Raw genomic sequence first — 19,487 nt, 5'->3', positions numbered from 1 at the left:
ACGATACGGCGTAAGAAAGCCTCTGCTTCGCGCTCATAGCGCTCCAAGTGCGTCTGAGCAGCGCCGTAACGCATCAATTTCTGAATTTCCGTCAAGTCATACGGAACCCATCGTGATGCAATTATTCGCATGCACGGGCGTTCCTTCTGAATGCGAAGCACAGTCGTATGCGCTAATCCGGTTTCGTGGGCGAGCTCAGGAATCATACTGCTTCGATCACTGTCCACTAACGCGGCAACAGCATGCACGTCTTCTTCAGAGACTCATGGACGACCTTGTCGATGCATGTCTGCCACAGTCTGCCGACCTTCGTTGAAGGCTTTTACCCAACGTGCTACTGTCCTGTGCGGCAATGCCGATTCCCCGCACACCTCTTGAAGACCTTGATGACGCTGTCGTGCTGTACGACCTCTGGCACATTCAATCTTGATCCAACTCCGTTGTTCCTGTTTCGGAAACATAGTGGCACCGTTACGTCAGAACGCTCGCTCAAAAGCGACTGTTTCCCTCGATTGTGCGCACGCCGGTGACGTGGGACGGGAGAGCCCATTTCGTCGAAGGTAAGGTAGGTATGTCAACAACGGGTGCTATCAGCGACAATAGTACAGGGTTATTACAAATGATTGAAGCGATTTCACAGCTCTACAATAACTTTATTATTTGAGATATTTTCACAATGCTTTGCACACACACATACAAAAACTCAAAAAGTTTTTTTAGGCATTCACAAATGTTCGATATGTGCCCCTTTAGTGATTCGGCAGACATCAAGCCGATAATCAAGTCCCTCCCACCCTCGGCGCAGCATGTCTCCATCAATGAGTTCGAAAGCATCGTTGATGCGAGCTCGCAGTTCTGGCACGTTTCTTGGTAGAGGAGGTTTAAACACTGAATCTTTCACATAACCCCACAGAAAGAAATCGCATGGGGTTAAGTCGGGAGAGCGTGGAGGCTGACATGAATTGCTGATCATGATCTCCACCACGACCGATCCATCGGTTTTCCAATCTCCTGTTTAAGAAATGCCGAACATCAAGATGGAAGTGCGGTGGAGCACCATCCTGTTGAAAGATGAAGTCGGCGCTGTCGGTCTCCAGTTGTGGCACGAGCCAGTTTTCCAGCATGTCCAGATACACGCGTCCCGTAACGTTTTTTTCGCAGAAGAAAAAGGAGCCGTAAACTTTAAACCGTGAGATTGCACAAAACACGTTAACTTTTGGTGAATTGCGAATTTGCTGCACGAATGCGTGAGGATTCTCTACCGCCCAGATTCGCACATTGTGTCTGTTCACTTCACCATTAAGAAAAACAGTTGCTTCATCACCGAAAACAAGTTTCGCACTGAACGCATCCTCTTCCATGAGCTGTTGCAACCGCGCCGAAAATTCAAAGCGTTTGACTTTGTCATCGGGTGTCAGGGCTTGTAGCAATTGTAAATGGTAAGGCTTCTGCTTTAGCCTTTTCCGTAAGATTTTCCAAACCGTCGGCTGTGGTACGTTTAGCTCCCTGCTTGCTTTATTCGTCGACTTCCGCGGGCTACGCGTGAAACTTGCCCGCACGCGTTCAACCGTTTCTTCGCTCACTGCAGGCCGACCCGTTGATTTCCCCTTACAGAGGCATTCAGAAGCTTTAAACTGCGCATACCATCGCCGAATGGAGTTAGCAGTTGGTTGTTCTTTGTTGAGCTTCGTCCTGAAGTGTCGTTGCACTGTTATGACTGACTGATGTGAGAGCATTTCAAGCACGACATACGCTTCCTCGGCTCCTGTCGCCATTTTGTCTCACTGCGCTCTCGAGCGCTCTGGCAGCAGAAACCGGAAGTGCGGCTTCAGCCGAACAAAACTTTATGAGTTTTTCTACGTATCTGTAGTGTGTCGTGACCATATGTCAATGAATGGAACTACAGTGAATTTATGAAATCGCTTCAATCATTTGTAATAGCCCTCTACATTCCATTGCATAGTGTATCCACAGCAGTGTTGCCACTATGTAAGTTCAAATGGCTCTGAGCACTATGGGACTTAACAGCTATGGTCATCAGTCCCCTAGAACTTAGAACTACTTAAACCTAACTAACCTAAGGACAGCACACAATACCCAGTCATCAGGAAGCAGAGAAAATCCCTGACCCTGCTGGGAATCGAACCCGGGAACCCGGGCGTGGGAAGCGAGAACGCTACCGCACGACCACGAGCTGCGGACACTATGTAAGTTCCAACCTACGTGTAACCAGGTGCGTTTCTAGAAAGTTTGCGTCATTGCCGCAATTTTCTGCTGTGTGTTCAGTTGCCACACGCTATTTTGATTTTGAAAGAGATAAGAGTTGCAAGTACGGTAACGGTTGTCAAACGCTACAAGGTTTTTATTGCAGGAGCAGTTGATATACAAGCTGTTGAGCCATATTTCGACCTTTGCCAGGTCTGTCAGTTTGTGTCACTATTATTATTAACTGTGTCATGCACTGCGTCTAGGAACGTTGTGCCTACTCTACAGTTAATTTATACAGGGGTGAAATCAACTAATTACATGTTCATTTAAATGTTAAAACACGGCGGTTTAGTTTAAGCAGCATCTGTGAGTCAATTGGTTGTGGACAGTAACATTCAGGAAATGTATGGCCCTGCCCAGAATCCCGATATGCACTCAACAGAAATTCTTTGAGATGAGTTAAAACGTCGACCTCGCCGCAAACCACAGCCAACCAATATCTTTAAGATGCATCGACTGCTATTTCTCCATAGATGTTTCAGATACCTCTTTGGAAATGTCCCCAGCAGAATTCGAGCAGTTATAAAAGCGAAAGGTGGACACAGCTCATAATAATATACTCTATTACGTGTCCTTACCTTTTGATCAGAGAGTGTAGCGTAGGCTTTACGTGCCACCAGATTTTCTATAATGTGTGTTTTTTAGTTCGCCGTACGTGTGTTACATGCGCACAATACGAAAATCCTCTTTGAAGTGGCTGATGGAGTTGCTTGCGTCATAGGAAATCGAACCACATCGACCAGCATTAATTGATTTCTGATTGCTGCTAGCGTCAACAAGCTGACAAAACTGTTTGGACTCTTTCGTCTATCTACTTTTGCGAGAGCAGAAGTGGTAGTGTGAGTTAATTATTGTTTTTATATTATGAGCAATTTATTTTGGAATTCTCTTACTTATTGATATGTTGCGCCTATTAAACACAGTCTTGTATATGTCTAAAGTTGCTAGCGATTGGAAAAAGTCGATACCAATAACCGGCATAAATTACAGCTGCTTCTATCAGTCTCCTCGCCGGAAGTTTGTTAGACTGTGCATACGATACCGGTACTATCGCACTCAAACGACATAGTAGGTATTAAAACAGACCTTCATTGGCTGAGATTACTGTTTGAAGCCCATTTACTGGCTTTCGAAATATTAACGACTGTGTGTACATTTTGGGATTTGTCAGAAGGCGCGATGAGACTTACTCCAAACAGTCCATGTAAATTGCTACATAAAGCACAGAAGACAGTGGATTGTGCTCTAAAACAGCGAAAAAGCTTGAAAATTTTAGCAGACAACTGCAGTAAGTTTTAAACGACGGATGATTCAGGAAACATCATAAAAAAGTAAATCTTCAGTGCCAAATCGACAATGTAACGTATTCTGTGGACTACAAACGAGATAAAAACGTACGTATTAATGTTTTAGGGAACATGTCCTACTTCTCAGACGGTTGACGATTTTGGCAAAGGACTTACTGTGACTGAAACAAGCACAGTTACAGTATAACAGAACCGCGCTTTTCGAACAGCAGTCCAGCAATCTGCTGTGAGTAAACACCGGGTTGTCATCGCTAAGCTAGGACTACCTTAACCTACGGTTTAGCAGTACCATAAACAATCATTTCTGGAAACGTATGAGTGTTCTATGACAAATACAATATTTGCACTCTAGACATCAAGAAGACAGAATGTGCTCTATCTCGCCCTCCTCAAGGACAATAGTGTGAGGCAAGTACGGCGAAAGTTTCCTTGAAGAATGGCGTAAATTTCCTGGTGGTGGGGCATTCAGCAACCACAACAGTACAAATATCCCGATGTTCAACGCATTTTTTCTCTATAATTTGTTGTTGGATGTACAAGATTTGAGATATTTCGACTGCGAAAACAATGTTAATCTCCTCTAAAAAGCTAAGTTGATACCTGTATCTGATTTATTAATGAAGTTGCGAAAACTGACTGCAAAATCAAAACCGGTGAAAGTATATGTGGGAGTAGAGAGAGAGAGAGAGAGAGGGGGGAGGGTGGAGGGAGAGCGAGAGAATACGTTCAGTTGCAAGGAACCCTTTCGTCTTAATTTTGGACGCCTGCTATAGTGATATATGTAAGAGCTTGTTATGGGAATATTTGGAAACACGTCATGTGAATTAATTTAAAAAAGGACCACTAATCGTCTAAATGAATTATTCCTGTCACGGATCTTCATACACATAGTTGAAATAAGCAAATTTTACAAGAATTTATTAAATGAACCACCTATAGAGTTAAGTTTGAATTCCTGAATACCTACTCCACGTTCCTGAAATTTCTATAGCCGAACACCTAGTAAAGTTTGGTACTGTGTAGAGTGTGCAAAGGCATTACCTGTCAGAAGACCACGTTGTTAGTCTGCGATCGTGTTCTCCGGACTGCAGGTAGTATTTCGTTGTTTTATCTGAGGCATTTGAAATGCTTGCCTAGATTGTACGCGTGCACTGAACAACAATGAAGATCATACCTCGCATAGTTCGCTGTAGACCACACAGGAAATGGCTAATCCGTTAAATGTACCGTACAGCAGTGCGCGGGCAGTATACCGCTTAACAAAGGTTATCTAACGGTTCCAGACGGTCACATTTAGTTGAAACATTTTTATCACGATGTTAAATTTTAAATTGCACTTGTCCCGCGAAAAAAAAGGAGGTCGCCAAAATACGTTAACAGAGTTTTAAATTACTCAGTCGTAATGCACTTCAAGCGAAAACCGCGGAATGTTTTTGTCGTGTTATTTTATGGGATGCTTTTGTCTCTGCTTTTCGGTTGAAGCGAGTATTTAAAAAAAAAAAAAAAAATCCCGGCCGTGGCACAGTGCTGCGGCTCGCACGGTATATGGATTTTCGCGTGGTAACACTGGCATGCCTTTCACCCGCTCTGCTGGAAACTTTTAATTACATAATCAATAGCAGGGGAGGGGGTCCGGTGTGCACGATACGACCGGGCGTACCTAAGCTGAACGAGGCACACGACCGCGGAATTTGGAGAAGATTAATTTTATCAAGACACTTTTTTTTTTAGTTCTCCATTTTTGTAGCGCACCAGTTGCATTATACCTGACTACTCGTTGCTGAACTTTTTTCAGATTGAAAGTTGCCATAGACTTTACGGCAGTGGTTAGTTTTCTTGACGCCGCTGAAATAATAACGTGGAAAAGCAACTTCCCTGTAGAAGTAAAAAATGTGCATTGTACAGTTCGTGAAGATGCCCGAAATATTGAAAATGACAGAAGTATGTGACGTCAAGTACGGCAATTCCTTATAAACATAGACTTGCTTAAGGTACGACACAGATTTACTCAACCTGCAGCTTTTTTTAAACAGTGCCCCTCTAGACCAGTTGTGGTGCCATCGGAGGTGGTCTGGCGTTGAGTTTATTTGACCACTCAATTGACCCACCCGGTTAACACTGTTCATATACAATTGAACAATATCCGAGTGCTGAATAAAGACACTCTTACATTTGGATTCATAATGTAGCACAGTCTTAGGCAGCGAGCTGAAAGAAATTACAACGTCTTAACCGTAAATCCTTACTGCTAGTTTGACTACTGTAGCAGCCACCTATGCAGTAGTTTTACCACTACTGCTGCTTGTACAGTACACACACACACACACACACGCACACACACACAAAGTTTTGCATCACCTCTGTTCCGAGAGTTCCGGAACATGTTCAGAAAATTGGAATAGAGATCAACATAAACATCATTTCCGCTCTTTTTATTGCTCATAAAAACCACACATTGCGTGTTGTACTATCATACAGGGAAGCCTTCAGAGGTGGTGGTCCTGATTGCTGTAAACACCGGTCCTCTAATACCCAGTAGCACGTCCTCTTGCATTGATGCATGCCTGTATTCGTCGTGGCATACTATCCACAAGTTCATCAAGGCACTGTTGGTCCAGATTGTCCCACTCGTCAACGGCGGTTCGGTGTAGATCAGAGTGATTGGTGGGTCACGTCGTCTATAAACAGCCCTTTTCAATCTATCCCAGGCATGTTCGATAAGGTTCATGTATGGAGAAGATGCTGGCCACTTTAGTCGAGCGATGTCGTTGTGCTGAAGGAAGTCATTCACAAGATGTGCACGATTAGGGCGCGAAATGTCGTCCATGAAGACGAATGCATCGCCAATATGCTGCCGATATTGTTGCACTATCGATCGGAGGATGGCATTCACGTATCGTACAGCCGTTACGGCAACTTCCATGACCACCAGCGGCGTTACGTAGGCCCACTCATAAGGCCACCCCAAAACGGCAGGAGCCTCAACCTTCCTGCACTCGCCGGACAGTGTGTCTCCGGCGCTCAGGTTGAAGGCATATGCGACTTTCATCCGTGAAGAGAACATGATACAAATCCCGAGTGGTCCATTAGGCATGTTTTTGGGCCCATCTGTATCGCGCTGCATGGTGTCGTGGCTGCAAAGATGGACCTCGCCATGTACGTCGGGCGTAAATTGCGCATCATTCAGCCTATTGCGCGCAGTTTGAGTCGTAACACGACGTCCTGTGGCTGCACGAACAGCATTGTACAACATAGTAGCGTTGCTGTCAGGTTTCCTCCGAGCCATAATCCGTAGGTAGCGGTCATCCACTGCAGCAGTTGCCCTTGGGCGGCATGTCACCGACATTTCCTGCCTGTCTCTATCTCCTCCATGTCCGAACAACATCGGTTTGGTTCACTCCGAGACGCTTGGATACTTTCTATGTTGGGAACCCTTCCTAGCACAAAGTAACAATGCGGATGCGATCGAACCGCGGTATTGACCGTCTAGGCATGGCTGAACTGCAAACAACACGAGCCGTGTACCTCCTTCCTCGTGGAATGACTGGAACTGATCGGCCGGTCGAGGTGTCCGAGCGGTTCTAGGCGCTACAGTCTGGAACCGCGCGACCGCTACGGTCGCAGGTTCGAATCCTGCCTCGGGCATGGATGTGTGTCGTGTCCTTAGGTTAGTTAGGTTTAAGTAGCTCTAAGTTCTAGGGGACTGATGACCTCCTCAGAAGTTAAGTCCCATAGTGCTCAGAGCCACTGTTTTGGAACTTATGGGCACTCGGACCCCTACGTCTAATAGGCGCGGCTCATGCGTGGTTGTTCAAATCTTTGTGAGGGTTTAGTGGCATCTCTAAACAGTCAAAGGCACTGTATGTGTGATACAATATCCACAGTCTACGTCGACTTCAGGAGTTCTGGGAACCAGGGTGATGCGAAACTTTTTTTGATGTGTGTATAATTGTGCAGAATAAATTTTTGTTGGCTACATCCTCATTTCTACTTGTAGCGACACGATAAATTACTGTTGCGCTATACATAATGTACTACACATTTGGAAACAGTAAACATGATTATCATCATATCCCATGGCGTCATTGTATGTTTCATAATACAAAAGAAGTGATAGGAGGGAATTGTAAGACAAAAGTAAGGCAGTAACTGAAGAACAGTTTCTAAATGGGGAACTTCGTATATATCTGAAACGAGAGAAGTCGTCGGTTTTCTTGAATGAGCTGAGAACCACATATTTAATCTTAACCAATTATTCCAGAGAAAAACAAGAAAACGGCCATGGCAAAGGCAAAGTGAAACTGAAAGTAAAATTGGCTATATTTTTTCCCGACAACAAAAATACAGCACTTGGTGTAATCGTCAGAAACCATTTTTAAATCTCAAGTCATCATAGAGTCGTAGAACGCAGAGAAAAAATAGTTACAAAGCTGGATAGATGTTCATGAGGCACGAAATAAAAAATAGCAAATTATTATTACTTATGGCAGAGATCAGTAAAGCTGCCGGACAAAAATGTGATGGATTAGAAAAAAAATTGAAACCTTGCAGTTTGAGAGGGCTATGTGCTGTTATTTCATTGCTTACTAAACCGAGTCTAATTAACAAAGATCTTGGCAGGAATACACGGTACGGGTAACGAGGTTTACGAGTGCAGCAGAAAGCCTCGCCGCTGACTTCAGAGTGAACGCAAGCAGCACCAGGTAGCCCGCGATTGCCATAACATCTCGTAACTGCGTTCACCAGCAAAAACAAGTTTATTTACGGCAGTGTGAATTTTTATTAGCGACCGGCGATTGAGTAAAAAGTTACGCTTAATTATCAGAGTACTGAGGGCTTTTTTATAGTTTTTTAAGTGAAAAATAATGGTTTGCTGCACGATCGCCAGTTGTACTAACCACAGCAGAAAAATTAGTTAGGAACGAAGTTTCACACATTTTCTAAAAACAGTGAGGCGAAACGGAAATGGATAAAGCATTAACCTGCAGATTCGTTTTCAGTTGAAAAAGCACGTGTGTGCCCAATATATTTTACTAATTCAGTTTATGAAAAGGATCTGAAAACCGAACATTTTAACATTGCTTCAAAACGCAAGTACAAGATTGTTGCTGTTCCAACTCTAAATCTGCCGTCTTCTGGTACTGGTGTAGGACGTAGAAATGGGCCTAATAATGAAAGGAATAATCGGCACAAAAACCATGATACCGTAAAGAAGTAGAAAGTAGACCTTCTGCACAGCAAAACATATTGCCACTAATGAAGATATTATCGCTACACAAAACTGCTCTGAACGTGACTGTGCGTGTTTACACAAACAATTAGAAACTAGAGAAACGGAAACGAAAGACCTTGGGAAAAGAATGAAAAACTTACAGGGTCGTCTCTCTCGCTGAAACATGTTCGTAGAGTGATTCCGCATTCCTTTTCTGACAGTCGACAACAAGTGGCTATGTCAGTGGATGCCCCAGGATAAGGAAGCAAGTAAAATGAAAGGTGCAGGCCATTTATGACAAGTCGTTTGATACTTCACAAGAGTCCAACAATCTTTTACTGCACAGATACCATAAACACTAATGAAATACAAATGATTGAGGCAGTCACACCAAAAGTTCTTCCTTTAAAGCAATTGATTATTAATCAGTTAATTTAAACGAACAAAATGCATCAATTTAGGAATGGCTAACAAGCAAGTAGTACAATCAAATATAACTCACTACTGTCGCAGGTTCCAATCCTGCCTCGGGCATGGATGTGTGTGATGTCCTTAAGTTAGTTAGGTTTAAGTCTTCACAATAAAGGATGACAGCCAAAAACAGTTGCAGGATAAAAATTTTTATTAAAATTCTTGACCAAGGTTTCGGTACATATAAATATACCTTCATCAGAAGTAAAACTTCCTGAACAGAAAGACACATTCATTAGAAAAGCCATATCAACGAAAGTGAGAAACAGAAGCTTAAGTAACGGTGAAATTACTAAAGTAATGCAGGCACAAAATGATTAGTACTTACTAAAATTACATCATGCAATGGAGAATAATAAAAACAATTATGCCAAAGGCGTCGTCAGTAATTAAAACATCAATATCAATTTAATATGCGCGAGTCTGGCACATGCAAGTGCCCTCTCTCGGCGAAACCATCTACCCTAGTGCTTTCACACTCGTGTCTCAATAGTTCATAAGTGAAGTGATGGTGCTAAACTGTTCGCTTTGATCCCGTGCCCATTACACATGTTGTACAAATGGAGATGATGTTTTAATTACTGACGACGCCTTTGGCATAATTGTCTTTATTATTCTCCATTGCATGATGTAATTTTAGTAAGTACTAATGATTTTGTGCCTGCATTACTTTAGTAATTTCACCGTTACTTAAGCTTCTGTTTCTCACTTCCGTTGATATGGCTTTTCTAATGAATGTGTCTTTCTGTTCAGGAAGTTTTACTTCTGATGAAGGTATATTTATATGTACCGAAACCTTGGTCAAGAATTTTAATAAAAAATTTTATCCTGCAACTGTTTTTGGCTGTCATCCCTTATTGTGAAGAATTTTAAAGGTTGCTGCTGCAGCCATGTTTAAAATCATGAAATTAGGTTTAAGTAGTTCTAAGATCTAGGGGAATTATGACCTCAGGTGTTAAGTCCCATAGTACTCAGAGCCATTTGAACCAAATATAACTCGAACACTCCTTTAGCGCTAGGCAAATAACGACAGCAGTGATGCTGAAGATCATAATTCCAACATTTGGCTGGCCAAACGGGGTGATTCACATTAAAGAATATAACTTACAAGAAGGGTAGTAACACATAATTACAAAACTCTGGTATCTGACGAGATGAGGCTAGTTAAGTACTAATATTTTACGCTACAAACACAGAGCAATTCTCGACCCAAATATCCAATATTTGATCAGTCAGAGAAATTCCTTGGCCATAATCAAGATACAGACGTGGAAAAATAATAAAATATAATTTAACGAATTGAGTATTGCACCGATATTAAAACTATTACGTTAAAACCAAAATTCTAATAGGGAAAACATGTAAGGGGCACGCACGGCCGGCCAGGTGTGAGGAAGACAGTTTAGAATAACGGACATTTCTGGTTAAATTATCGCCCGATTGCTACGAGATAGAAACTTAACTTACGAGGGATGCCATAGCAAGCCAGGAGGCCTCAACGTCTCATAGATTAACAGATAACATCCCGGACCAGCGCTTCCAAACGCTACGAACAGCCCGAAAACCATAGAGCAAAAAGCAGACACATAATTCATGCAGTATAATCATAGAACATATGAAAATGCTCAGACCAAGACAAGAAATTCAATGTGAGCGTGACCTTTAGCCACAACCAAACTTTACGTATTACAATAATAATATTATAACAAGAATTACTAAGAGGATTAACCAGCTAATTTTACAATAAAATATAACAAGTTAATTTAATAAACAGAAGTCACAGGGTATTCAAACACGTCAACTTAAGTGACTTAAAACGTAACAGACAAATCTTGAGGGCTCACACTCGAACAATTGTAATTATATTTAGAATAATAAATACAAATATTTTTAAAGGGGCAAAATCTCACCAGAGTTATGGAATTTAATTACCGAATTGAGCAAAGATTCACTGGGCCGCTAGCATTTGCTTACCATGGCCATAGGCAATTTTACAGTCGTTAAATCGGTCAACGTTTAACTTCTCTTCCAATTAATTGAAGTTAAATTGTTATGACTGAATAACATATAGTAACGCGAATGGAAATTTTTGGGTGAGAGAAGTCGCTTCCCCAATATTTCAAAACAAATATCTGCCACACTCCCAGGGGTAAATTTAGTTCCTACTCTGAAGCGCCAAAGAAAATGGTGTAGGCATGTGTATTCAAATACAGAGATATGTAAACAATTAGAATACAGCGCTGCGGTCGCAATGGCTATATAAGACAACAAGTGTCTGGCGCAGTTGTTAGATCGATTACTGCCCTACAAAGGCAGATTATCAAGATTGAAGTGACTCTGAACATGCGTCGCCGCACGAGGGGTGAGACACAGCATCTCCGAGGTAGCAATGAAGTGGAGACTTTCCGGCACGACCATTTCACGAGTGTACCGTGAATATCAGGGTAAAACATCAAATCTCCGACATCGCTGCGGCCGGAAAAAGGTCCTGCAAGAACGAGACTAACGACGACAGAAGAGAATCGTCCAACGTGACAGAAATGCAGCCCTTCCGCAAACTGCTGCAGATTTCAATGCTGGGCCATCATCAAGGATCAGCGTGCGAACCACTCTACGAAACATCGTAGATATCGGCTTTCGGAGCCGAAGGCCGACTCGTATTCCCTTCATGTCTGCACGACACAGAGCTTTACTACGCGTCGCCTGGGCTCGTCAACACCGACATTGGACTGTTGATCAATGGAAACATGTTGATTGATTGGACCAGTCTCGTTTAGAACTGTATCGAGGGACGGACGCGTACGGGTGTGGAGACAAAACATCATGACTCCAAGGACCCTGCACGCTTGTCAGCAGAGGGCTGCTCAACCTGGTGGAGGCTCTGTAATAATGTGGGGCATGTGCGGTCGGAGTTATATGGGAACTCTGACACATCTAAATACGACTGTGACAGGTGACACGCACGTAAGCATCCAGTCTGATCACCTGCGTCCATTCATGTCCAGTGTGAATTCCGAAAGACTTAGGCAGTTCCAGAAGTATAATTTGACACCCCAGGATTCATGGAGTCAGTTCCCTCTAGCACTACGTCAGATATTAGTCGAGTCCATGCCAAGTCGTATTGTGGCACTTCTGCTTGCTCACGGGGGCCCTACAGTTTATTTGGCTCCTCAGCGTATTTCGAATTCTAAAGTCTATAAAACGAAATAAGAATTTTACAGATCATAATCGTACTCTGCCTGCCCCTCGATGTCGAAGCCAGCAACAAGAATAAAATTTCTGTGGCTCTGCAGAACTGCGCGGTCGTTGACTCTTAAAATTCTTAAAACAGTCACAGGTACAATCGTAAGCCGTGGGGAAGCCGTCTTGGGGGCTATGACGTATTCATTCTGTAGCATGTGAAGCAGTGTCCAAGTTGAGTATCAATTTCGATAAAAGTCCAGAAATCAATCTCTCAAAATAGAGCATAAACGACCGTGGTGCAGGCTTTACTGATTTCCCAGGGTACAAAGTTCCCTACGAGTTATGACACACCAAACAATTTTCAGAGCCACACACAAGGGAGAAGTTAAAACAACCAAAAGCTTAAACGAATTTTTCCATTCATGAAATTATGCAAGGTGAACAACTTTGCTTCCGCCGTTCTTTCCCCAAGATTTGAGCCTTTAATGAAACAAATTGGTTACACATATTAAATTTAAAGTATTTTCCATAGCTGACCACTACTTTCTCCCATCTTTCGGGCAGTGTACGAATCCCGCGTCGAAAAAATTATTCATCTTTTGAAGCGATCCACGAATCGATCCAATTTGTCACTTCTTCATGATATTGGAAGTGTTGATCAGCCACGCCATGCGCCATTGATCTAAACAGGTGATAGTCAGAGGGAGCAATGTCTAGAGAATACGGCGGGTGGGGTAGGACTTCCCATGTTAACGTTTCCAAGTATGTTTTGGCCTATTTTGTAACGTGGGGTCGAGTTTTGTCGTGCTGCAAAATCACTTTATCGTGCTTGTCGCTGTATTGCAACCGTTTGTCTTTTAATGCTCTGCTCAAACGCATTAATTACATTCGCTAACGATCACCTGTGATTGTTTCACTTGGTTTTAACGCCTCATAGTACACGACGATAAGCTGGTCCCACTAAAAGCAGAGCATGATCTTGGAGCCATGAATATTCGGTTTGGCCGTCGACGTGGAAGCATGGCTGGGATAACCCCATGATTTTTTGCGTTTAAGGTTATCGTAATGAACCCATTTTTCGTTCCCGGTCACAATGCGATGCAGAAATCCCTTCTGTTTTCGCCTCTGAAGCAACTGTTCACAAACACACAAACGCCGCTTAAAGTCTCTTGGTTTCAACTCACGCAGGACACATGTTCCTTCTTTCTGAATCATGCCCATAGCCTTGAGTTATTTTGAAATGGCTTGCTGTGCCACTCCCACTAATCGTGCCAATTCTTCTTGAGTTTTACGTGAGTCTTCACTCAGTAACGTCTCCAAGTCTGCATCTTCGAAAACATTTTCTTTTCCACCACTATGCCGGTCTACGACGCTAAAATCACCGTTCTTGATGCGTTGAAACCACTCACGGCACGTTCTTTCACTAATAGCGTCCTTACCATACGTATTTCAGGGCATTCGATGAGACTCAGCCGCTGTTATCTTCGTATTGAAACAAAACACTAACACCTCCTGCAAATGTCAAGTATTATGCTCGTAAACTGACATTTTCAGTCAAGAACATCTGTATGATACAGACACAAATCGACTAATGTTTGAATGAGGTTATGTTCACCGAGGTCCAAGCTAAATGCCTGACGTCTGAGATCTGTTTATTTCGACCGCAACTTACCGTTGTCGCCACCTGTTGACAAACGGCGGAAGCAAAGTTGTACAACTTGCGGTTTTTTTTACAAATGATCTTCATAGCTACATTTAATATGCATGTCGTCTTGTAAGAGATGAAATGTTATCATAACTTATTTAATTACATTCCGTATCCAAAATAGCAGCTTACAATAATGCCGCTAAATATTGTTCCGCTCCGATCCTACTCTTCACAATTGCTAAATCAGAAGTAAGTACAGGGTGATAATTATTGAACATGAAATAAAATTGTTATAACTTCTCAAAGGTTTGTGTTAAGACGTTCAAACTGCACGGCTGGCCGCGGAGCATGATGGAAACTGGTATGCCTATGCGCCTTGTTGTTGTCGGCCATTTGCACGTGAAAATGTCACAGTACAGAGTGCTCGAGCGTATAGCGCTGGTGGAGGCCTACTGTACGAGCAATAACACCCCAGCTGCGGCTCAAAGGAAGTTTGCGACCGAGTTCAAGCTGAAGACAAGCGGTCCAAGTGTGCTAACAACCAAGATTTTGATTCGTAAGTGTGAGAGAACGGGTAGTCCAGAATGAGATTTTCACTCTGCAGCGGAGTGTGCGCTGATATGAAACTTCCTGGCAGATTAAAACTGCGTGCCCGACCGAGACTCGAACTCGGGACCTTTGCCTTTCGCGGGCAAGTGCTCTACCATCTGAACTACCGAAGCACGACTCACGCCCGGTACTCACAGCTTTACTTCTGCCAGTATCTCGTCTCCTACCTTCCAAACTTTACAGAAGCTCTCCTGTGGACCTTGCAGAACTAGCACTCCTGAAAGAAAGGATATTGCGGAGACATGGGTTAGCCACAGCCTGGGGGAGATTACCAGAATGAGATTTTCTCTCTGCAGCGGAGTGTGCGCTGATATGAAACTTCCTGGCAGATTAAAACTGTGTCCCTGACCGAGACTCGAACTCGGGACCTTTGCCTTTCGCGGGCAAGTGCTCTACCATCTGAGCTATCGAAGCACGACTCACGCCCGGTCCTCACAGCTTTACTTCTGCCAGTATCTCGTCTCCTACCTTCCAAACTTTACAGAAGCTCTCCTGCGAACTCGGGGGGGGGGGGGGGGGGGGGCACACAGTTTTAATCTGCCAGGAAGTTTCAGAACGGGTAGTGTTCGTGATGACATTGTTGGCAATTTCGGTCGCCCAAAGAGGGTGAGAACTCCTGAAAACACCGAGACTACATGCGCTATGTTTCAAGCCAGCCCCAGAAAATTGATCAGACGAGTTCCACAACAGGTGGGAATCAACCGGGAGACACTGCGTGAGACAACTTGTTGTTGAAGGCCTACATCCCTTCCCATACAAAATTAAAACAAATCAGCCATTAAGCCCCAGGGGTACGGAACAGCGTTTGTGTTTCGTCAACACTGTTGTCCACAGAATTGATGAATGGAACTTTGATGTGAATATGGTTTGGTTTGGCGACGAAGCCCACTTTCATTTGGATGGATTCGTCAACAAGCAAAATTAGCGTATATGGGGGACTGAGAATCCGAATATGGCGACCTGGAAGTATCTTCACCCTCAACGGTACGTGAAGGCTTTGGAAGATGATTTCATCCCCATTGTCCAAAGTCATCCTGATTTTGACAAGATGTGGTTCACGGAAGACAGAGCTCGAACCCATCGGAGCGGGAGAGTCTTTGGCGTTCTGGAGGATCACTCTGTGGACCGCATTCTAGCTATGGGACACCGAAAGGCCACTGGCATGAGCCTCGATTGGTTGCCATATTCTTCGGATCTGAAGATATGCGACTCCCTTTTGTGGGGCTACATTAAAGACAAGGGGTACAGTAGTAACCCCAAAACCATTAGCTAGCAGAAAACAGCCATTCTGGAGGTCATCAACAGCATTTATGTTCCGATTCTTCAGCGGGTCACGCAGAATTTCGCTATTCGTATGCGCCACAACGCCGCCAATGACGGCAGGCATATCGAACACGTCGTAACCTAAATCCGAATATCTGCAGTGAAGTTTACATGCTGAACAAGTGTTTTTTTTTCGTCTAGTTCAATAACTGTAACACTGTAATATTCCAAATTCAAACGTAATATTCCACATTCTAGCCACAGAGTTTTTATATCAAGAGTCAGAGATAATCTCTGAGTCTTTGATCGACATACGTCACTTGCGCAGTTACGCATTAACATTCGCCATAAAATGTGACAAAAAAGAATGATACTACAAAGAAAGCAGCAACTTCCAATACAGGCAAGTCTCAACTTCAAAAATGATGATACTACAAAGAAAGCAATACAAGTTAGTCTCAATTTCGACCTCAGTGGTCACTAATACATGCGGCGACCTAGAAGGGAAGCAGCGATTTCGAGTACAAATAAATCTCAATTTCGACATCACTGGTCACCACAGTAATAAGCGTGGCGGCCTAGAATATATGACACAACTAATTTCAGGCCCAAATGACAAGATAACCAGACACTGAACACATTGCAATTAAAATAAATAAATATAGCTGTGTGGCTATAGCCTCCCGTTGGGTAGGCCGTTCGCGAGGTGCAAGTCTTTCGAGCTGACGGCACTTTGGCGACTTGCGTGTCGGTGGGGATGAAATGATAATGATAAGAACCCAACACCCAGTCCCTGAGCGTGGAAAATCTCCAACCCAGCCGGGAATCGAACCCGGGCCGTGAGGCATGACACTCCGTCGCGCTGACCACTCAGCTACCAGAGGCGGACATTAAACGAAATGTTTAAACACATCAAATATGGCATTCAGATAATTTCAAACAGAGTCATCAGAAGGTAAACTTAATACTTGAGACAGAGCGACAAAGAATCACAAGCAATCCTGCCACTGGATCACATGTGTAACGAGTACCTTACCCCCCCCCCCCCCCCAAGGGCAGACCAGACGTCACCGGAAATGAACAGCACTCCAACCCTCACACCAGCAACTATGCCTCCTTAATGAGGGTAAACCCACTGCGTCGTCCTTAGCCACAAGTATTGCCTACCAGCACAGCCCTACCAAGCACCGACCGCTTAGACAATCGTGCGCCCGGAAGTCCTGTGACCAGCTCACCGTACGTCACGTATGCCTCTTCTGTCCTCTCTTCCCTCTGTCTCTCTCTCTCTCTCTCTCTCTCTCTCTCTCCCTCCCTCCCTCTCTCTCTCTCTCTCTCTCTCTCTCTCTCTCTCTATCTCTATCTCTCTCTTTCCCACCCCTGACTTTGACGACTGCCTGCCCATGTGGTCTACAGCCCGCTCCAAGAAACCACAGCCAAAGATTCAACTAACAGGCGACCGAAGCGCAACCCGGTGATCAAGACATAAAAACATATAACGAGCCGACACGGCTCAGTACTATATGGTAATCTGGAGATACTGCAAAGAATGCGTCTTTACATTGACTATCACACAAAGTGTTTTCTTTCATCAGGGACTTGTTGAAACGTCTTCTTCCTAATGAAGTAATCATTAAAAGAAGGGAGGCAACTGAGCGTTCCATCAATTTCTATCGATTTAAGCCTTAGTGTTCTGAAAATTCGAAGTTACTAGCAAAATTTGAAAAACTCGTAGCAGTTTTGATGAAATGAAAGTGAACAGTGATTTATGGCAGAGGAGATTATCGGGGGACCACACAACAATTGTCAAGTTATTGTCATCAGAAGTCTCGTAGAAAAATAGATGCTTCCCTTTTATTATAACTTAGTCAAATCCGCTTCCTACTTGGCTGAAACAATTCAGGTAATATAGTAAGCTGACTTTAAAGTGAGAGCATTTGTTTCTGAATGTGGCCATCAAAAAGAAAACTTTTGGGGTATCTAAAGATTACATTTGACAAAGCAGGATCTGAAGGCATTAGCAGGTACTTCGTGCGGAATACTACACGCCTCCACTGTGGTCGTCATACGTGGGGGTCTGGTACCTTGACGTCGAGTATGGCAGCCTTCGCGGTCCCATGCAGTCCGACATCAGCCACTTTCACACCCTAATGCTCCAAAAATCTGGATATTTTATGATTCGACCAGTAGGCCAAATGGAGACCCAAAATGAGGCCCCTTCCAAATGTTGTCACACGCTGATAAACCACGTCTCACACGAGTACACTGCGTCACTGTATCCATGAAGATCACTCGGCATTTTATGCCGTTCATGCCCTGTATACATGGTGTTTGTTTAACGTGAACAATTAGATATGTCGAAAACGGTAGAAAAAAGGTCTAGGTGAAAAGTTAATGACAGCAAAGGGATATCTCTCTGAGCTACAACTGGCCACCTCCTAAATAGCTCTCCCGCATGGGCGTGGACCACTATCTACACGGGATAGGCAAAATAATGTGAACTCTGGGCCCGCATCTCGTGGTCGTGCGGTAGCGTTCTCGCTTCCCACGCCCGGGTTCCCGGGTTCGATTCCCGGCGGGGTCAGGGATTTTCTCTGCCTCGTGATGGCTGGGTGTTGTGTGCTGTCCTTAGGTTAGATAGGTTTAAGTAGTTCTAAGTTCTAGGGGACTTATGACCACAGCAGTTGAGTCCCATAGTGCTCAGAGCCATTTGAACCATTTTTGAATGTGAACTCTGGTAGTAATAGGATAGTTGTGTTTGACGGACAACAACTCAGGTAAGGCACCTGGCGCGCTGGACTGTGCGTGTTCAGTACGGACTACGCATCAGTGCAGGTTGTTTACGAGTAGTGCACACCACGTATTTGCATTCAGAGGCCGCGGTCGACGAGCGATGAAAGACCTAACAGAGCTCCAAATAGGGCAGATTGTGGGGGCCCGATTATTTGGAGTATCGGTAACCAAGATAACAAACTTATGGAATGTTTCAAGAGCAACTGTTTCAACAGTCATCACAGCCTACACAAAACGTGGAAAGATATCGTCGTGTAAACCTATAGTGGGCGCTAATCAAAACTAAATGACAGAGATCGTCGTGCGCTAACACGAACTGCGTCAAAACTGTGGTGTCACCGCCAGACACCACACTTGCTAGGTAGTAGCCTTTAAATCGGCTGCGGTCCGTTAGTATACGTCGGACCCGCGTGTCGCCACTGTCAGTGATACCAGACCGAGCGCCGCCACACGGCAGGTCTAGAGAGACGTCCTAGCACTCGCCCCAGTTGTACAGTCGACTTTGCTAGCGAAGCTACGCTGACAAATACGCTCTCATTTGCCGATAGTTAGCATAGCCTTCAGCTACGTCATTTGCTACGACCTAGCAAGACGCCATTACCAGTGTATATTGAGATTGCACTTATGTGATATCAAGAGCGATGTACACCAATTATGGATTAAAGTTAAGTATTCCAGCAACTACGTTCTTTTCTTACTAGACTCAAGTACTTTACTGTTCCAGACCTCACGCCAG

Source organism: Schistocerca cancellata, chromosome 5 (genome assembly GCF_023864275.1).
Source record: "Schistocerca cancellata isolate TAMUIC-IGC-003103 chromosome 5, iqSchCanc2.1, whole genome shotgun sequence".
In the NCBI taxonomy this organism is placed as follows: Eukaryota; Metazoa; Arthropoda; class Insecta; order Orthoptera; family Acrididae; genus Schistocerca; species Schistocerca cancellata.
Note: the sequence above shows the minus strand (reverse complement) of the source record.